This window comes from Elephas maximus, chromosome 4, assembly GCF_024166365.1.
Source record: "Elephas maximus indicus isolate mEleMax1 chromosome 4, mEleMax1 primary haplotype, whole genome shotgun sequence".
NCBI classification, from domain to species: domain Eukaryota; kingdom Metazoa; phylum Chordata; class Mammalia; order Proboscidea; family Elephantidae; genus Elephas; species Elephas maximus.
Genome location: NC_064822.1, coordinates 18,719,065 through 18,725,675, shown reverse-complemented (window position 1 = coordinate 18,725,675; position 6,611 = coordinate 18,719,065). Strand labels below are relative to the sequence as shown.

General features: G+C 39.6%; 1 pseudogene; it reads left to right on the top strand.

The window, feature by feature from the left end:
* Nucleotides 1-1,247: 1,247 nt before the first annotated feature.
* Nucleotides 1,248-3,179, top strand: LOC126074829 (oxysterol-binding protein-related protein 9-like; annotated as a pseudogene).
* The last annotated feature ends 3,432 nt before the right edge of the window (nucleotides 3,180-6,611 follow it).

Sequence of the window (6,611 nt, the reverse complement as noted above, 5' to 3'; positions counted from 1 at the left end):
TCATTTAGCTCTTTAAGTCCAATCCATACCATTAAACTAGTGGCAGCACTGGAATTGCTACCCAGGACCCAGGCTGTGGTTCTGTGCTTTTTGTTTTGTGACATTGGTTGCCAACCCCATGACATGTCAACACCCTTCCCTTTTTGACCTTGGGTTCCCATTACCAGCTTTCCTGTGCCCTCCTGCCCCTTTGGGCAATTGTTTTCTTTTGTGGGCCTGTCTCATCTTTGGCTGAAGGGTGAACCTCAGGAATAGCTTCATTACTGAGCTATAACGGTGTCTGGGAGCCATGCTCCTGGGGTTTCTCCAGTCTCTGTCAGTAAGTCTGGTCCTTTTTTGTGAGTTAGAATTTTGCTCTCCATTTTTCTCCAGCTCTGTCCAAGACCCTCTGTTCTGATCCCTGTCAGAGCAATCAGTGGAGGTAGCCGAGCCCCATGTAGTTGTACTGGAATCAGTCTGGTGGAGGCTGTCGTACTTGAGGTCCTTTACTCCACTGGGCTAATCTTTCCCTTTTGTCTTTGGTTTTCTTCATTCTCTACTACAGAGATAATTTTATAGAGAGTCGTTTTGGTGACACCCCTTCTGACAGTGTCAGCTGGTGCCCTGCAGCCCCTTAGTGACACGACAGCCACTCACTCCCAGCCAGAGGTCCTAGACATCACTCATTTTCACAGCTTGGCAGTCACATCACCTCCATGTGCCACGGAATACAACAAACCATCTCTTTGGTATTCACACCTAGTTTCACAAGTTGGAGGATTATAGAAAATTATTTTGACCAAACTGTATTATTTGGAATACTATTCGCTTTTTTTTTTTAAAGCTAGGGTAAATTATGTTCTACTTTATAACATTTTGGAGCCCTGGTGGCACAGTAGTTAAGAGCAATGGCTGCTAATCAAAAGGTCAGTAGTTCGAATTCATGAGCTCGTCCTTGCAAACCCTACTCTGTTCTACAGGGTCACTATGAGTCAGAATTGACTCGAGAGCAATGGGTTTGGTTTCTTTTTTGGTATAAGATTTCAGTGTATGATTAAGGTGGCATTCCATATAGTTATGAAAAAGCTGAATTGGTCACGAAATTGGTGGGTTGAGGGTCCCTGCTTCTTGCCTGGGGGGGTGGGCCATGGGTTACTCTCCTCCCTGACTCCCTCCTACCACACTGTGGGGTTTTATATTCAGAACTCTTTCCTAGGGTCCAAGACTTTCATAAGAAATGTATCAGATGAGCTGACATTTCTCTGCAAATATTGATAGAATACTCAAAGTTTTTTGATGACAAGCTTCAGAACAGCAAAGGTGAAGATCAGAGATAGAAAACTGAAGCTCTCAGAGACAACAACTGTCATGGTAGATTCAACCAAGCACTACATTGTATTGTTGCAGGTTGCTAAAGACCAGAGTAATGCAGAGAAGCACACAGGTGGAATTATAAGAACAATTAATACTGTAGATGCAATATATCGACCTAGTCCCTTGGAACCCGTAATTCAAACAATACCTTCCCAGGTTGTCTTACCTTCAGAACCTGCTCAGTTGTGTAAGTCAGAGCAGCGTCCACCTCCCAACCAATTGGACCTATATTAGCTTCCCTGAGATATCATCAAATTCTAACACCAAATAGTACATGCCTTGGGCACTCACTACCTAGTAGTAATCTAGCTCCTTCAATCCAGTCAACTTGTCTCCAGATAAAGTCCCAGAGTTCTCTTATTCTAGCAAATCAAACCCATTGTTGTCGAATTGATTCCAACTCGTAGGGACCCTATACGACAGAGCAGAACTGTCCCGGTAGGGCTTCCAAGGTTGTAATCTTTACAGAAACAGATTGCCACATCTTTCTCCCGCAGAGTGGCTCATCTCCAACGTGCTTAATAGATTCCTCTGGATCTCTCTCAGGCTTGACACACAGAAGCTCAACAAATAGTCTAAAGTGCCCAGAAAACACAGAATCACTTACTTCCTCCATGTCCAGTGGAACATCAAGTGATGCTAACTTTTTTAATTCCCATGACCATATAGAAGATCTAGGGGACCCGGGGTCATTGGAAGAGCACAAAAGCATTATCATGCATCTCTTGTTAAAGGTTAGAATTGGAATGGATCTTACTAAGATAGTTCTTCCAACATTTATCCTCGAAAGATCTCTTTTAGAAATGTATGCATATTTTTTGCACATTCACGCTAGTTTGTAAGCATTAGTGACCTGAAAGATCCTGGAATTGAATTGTCCATATTGTGAAATGGTACTTCTCCACCTTTCGTGCAGGAAGGAAAGGATATCGGTTGCCAGAAAGCCATACAGTCCCATTTTGGGTGAGATCTTTCATTGTCACTGGACTTTGCAAAATGACACTGAAGAGAACACAGAGCTACTTTCAGAACGACCCATCTTCTGAGTTTCCAAAAACAGTGTAACATTCATGGCTGAACACGTTTCCCATCATCCACACATTTCAGCCTTTAATGCTGAGTGTTTTTACAAGAAGATACAATTCAACGCTCATGTATGGACCAAGTCAAAATTCCATGGGATGTCAGTTGGGGTAGACAACATAGGGCAAGGCTGCGTCTTGTGACTAGGACCAACATTGCATTCTCACATTCCCCAAAGGTTTTGTAAGGTTTATCCTCACTGGGCCCTAGAGTCACCTAGGAGGAGAATGCAATATTGATTGTTCCAAGGTGAGCTCTCATGCAAAGATCGAGTTCCACATTCAAACTTTCTATGTGGGCAAGAAGCACAGAATTACTGCTCAGATTTTGTTATTCTCCAAATGACAAGAAGTCTTTTTGTTCAATTGGACGGGAATGGAATGGTGTAATGTATGCAAAAGTATGCAACAGAGGGATATACAGTCTTTATAGATACCAAGAATTTGCATATAACCAAGAAGAAAATGAAGAAGTTGGAAGACCAGAATGAATATGAATCCCCATCCCTTTGGAAGGATGTCACTTTAAACTTAAAAATCAGAGACATTTACATTGCATTTGAAGCATAGCACAGACTTGAAGAAAGACAAAGAACAGAAACCTGAGAAAGAAAGGAAAAGGAAACTCAATGAGAGAAAAGTTTATTTCATGAAGATGGAGAATGTTCGATTAAAGATTAACCGTTACTGCAATGTCTTGTTGCTGCCAAGCTTTCGGTTGGGAAATGTGAAGTTTATACCTGATAAGCAGGACAAACCAAAAAAAAAAAGAAAGCAAAAAACTAGACCCTTTGCCCTTGAGTCACTTCTGACTCATAAGCCATCTGATAAGTCAGAGTAGCACTGTCCCATAGGGTTTCCAAGGAGCAGCTGGTGGGTTCATACTGCCAAACTTTTGGCTAGCAGCTGAGGTCTTAAACACTGTGCCACCAGGGACCCGATACAACCAGGGAAATAGACATACTTGAGCAACAATCTTCATTTGGGAGAACTTGTTCACTCCCTTCTTCTTGCAGTGTTTCCTCTCTCAGGGATACTGGACTTTCTGTTGCAGATGAACAATTAAAGTGAGAAAAGCCTCCCTTTTTCCCTCTTCTGTGGCATGTATGATTTTGACTTCAGTCCCAAGAAAAACTTCAAATTTTGACAAGATATTCGATCCTCCTCCAAACCCCATCCTTTGAAAAGCATTTATAAATCCCAGTCTCAAACTCTGCACTCTAGTGCTGCTGTTGAGTTATACATTTCCTAGTCCCTGTAATTTTGGATTCTATATAGAGCAAAAGCCAGAACCTGTATAATGTAGGAACCTGTCAGAGACGAAAAACAAAATATTTTCCACTAATAGAGAGTGATAGAAAAGTGGTAAGACTATAAACTCTCAAAGGCAGAAAACCTCCCAAACCTGGTAAAAGAAGGCAATCTAGTGATTCTGGCTCTCCATGTTGCACTGTATGTAGACATACATATTCAGGTAGTCCCTGACTTACTACAGTGCTCCGTTTAAAGACTCATTCATAAGTCAGTTCTGACGTCACATGAACACCTCATATGTTTTATGATTTTCCTTATTATTGCCTTTTGTCTATCAGTATCTTTATTTGTCTTTGGGGATTAGAAACATTACACATAAATTTATAGATATATGCTTATATACAAAAAGAACAAAGGGCCAAAATCTAAGAATTATCCCTACAACTTGAACAAATAGAAAGAGAGCAACAAAAGAAACGTTCAGGCACCAGAAGAAACCGAATACTAAAAATCAGAGCAGAATTAAGTGAAATAGAGAACAGCAAAACAATTGAAAGAGTTAACAAGACCACAAGCTGGTTCTTTGAAAAAATTAACAAAATTGATGAACCATTGGCCAAGCTGACAAAAGAAAAACAGGTGAGGAAGCAAATAACCTGAATAAGAAATGAGATGGGCGACATTACAACAGACACAACTGAAATGAAAAAAATCAGGTCAGCTAACTATGGAAAATTGGACTCAAACAATCTGAAAACCTAGAAGAAATGGAAGAATTTCTAGAAAAACAGTACCTACCTAAACTAACACAGACAGAGGAACAACAACTAAATAAACCCATAACAAAAGAAGAGATTGAAAAGCTAATGAAAAAACTCTGAACAAAAAAAAGCCCTGGTCCGGACAGCTTCAATGCAGAGTTCCACAAAACTTTCAGAGAAGAGTTAACACCAATACTACCAAAGGTATTTCAGAGTGTAGAAGAGGACAGAATGCTCCTAAACTCACTCTATGAAGCCAACATACCCCTGATACCAAAACCAGGTAAAAACACCACAAAAAAAAGAAAATTACAGACTTATATCCCTCAGGAACTTAGATACAAAAATCTTCAACAAAATCCTAGCCAATACAATTCAACAACATGTCAAAAAAATGATTCACCATGACCAAGTGGGATTCATACCAGGTATGCAAGGATGGTTCAACGTTAGAAAAACAATTAATGTAATCCATCATACAGATAAAACAAAAGACAAGAACCGCATGCTCTTATAAATTGATGCAGAAAAGGCATTTGACAAAGTTCAACACCCATTCGTGATAAAAACTCTCAGCAAAATGGGGATAGAAGGAAAATTCCTCAACATAATAAAGGGCATTTATACAAAGCCGACAGCCAAAATCATCCTAAATGGAGAGAGTCTGAAAGCATTCCCCCTGAGATCAGGAAACAGACAAGGATGTCCTTTATCACTGCTCTTATTCAACATTGTGCTGGAAGTCCTGGCCAGAGCAATTAGGCTAGATAAAAAGAGCTTCCAGACTGGTAAGGAAGAAGTAAAAGTATCTCTATTTGCAGATGACATGATCTTATACACAGAAAACCCTAAAGAATCCTCAAGAAAACCAGTGAAACCAATAGAAAAGTTCAGAAGAGTATCTGCATATAAGATAAATATACAAAGATCAGTTGGATTCCTCTACACCAACAAAAAGAACATTGAAGAGGAAATCACCAAATCAATACCATTTACAGTATGCTCCTAAAAAGATAAAATACTTAGGAATAAACCTTTCCAGAGAGATAAAGACCTATACAAAGAAAACTACGAGACACTACTGCAAGAAACCAAAAGAGACTTACATCAATGGAAAAACCTACCTTGCTCATGGATAGGAAGACTTAACATTGTAAAACTGTCTATTCTACCAAAAGCCATCTATAGATATTACACAATTCTGATCCAAATTCCAACGACATTTCTTAATGAGATGGAGAAACAAATCACCAACTTCATATGGTAGGGAAAAACGCTCCAGATATGTAAAGCATTACTGGAGAAGAAGAACAAAGTGGGAGACCTCATTCTCCCTGATTTTAGAACCTGTTATACCACCACAGTAGTGAAAACAGCCTGTTACTGGTACAACAACAGAAACACAGGCCAATGGAACAGAATTGAGAATCTAGACATAAATCCATCCACATATGAGCAGCTGATATTTGACAAAAGCCCAAAGTCAGTTAAAAGGAGGAAAACACAGGCTATTTAATAAATGGTGCTGGCATAACTGGATATCCATCTGCAAAGAAAAAAAAAAAAGAAAGAAAGAAACAAGACCCATACCTCACACCATGTACAAAAACTAACTCAAAATGGATGAAAGACCTAAATATAAAATCTAAAATGATAAAGATCATGGAAGAAAAGATGGGGACAATGCTAGGAGCCCTAATACAGGGCATAAACAGTACACAAAACATTACTAACAATGCAGAAGAGAAACCAGATAACTGGGAGCTCCTAAAAAACAAACACCGACGCTCATCTAAGGACTTCACCAAAAGAGTAAAAACATTACCGTACAGACTGGGAAAAAGTTTTTAGCTATGTCATGCCCAATCAGCATCTGATCTCTAAAATCTACATGATAGTGCAAAAACTCAACTGCAAAAAGACAAATAACCCAATTAAAAAATGAGCAAAGGACATGAACAGGCACTTCACTAAAGAACACATTCAGGTAGCTAACATGAGGAAATGCTCACGATCATTAGCCATTAGAGAAATGCAAATCAAAACTACAGTGAGATTCCACCTCACTCCAACAAGGCTGCATTAATCCTAAAAACACAAAATAACCAGTGTTGGAGAGGCTGTGGAGAGACTGGAACATTTATACACTGCTGGTGGGAAT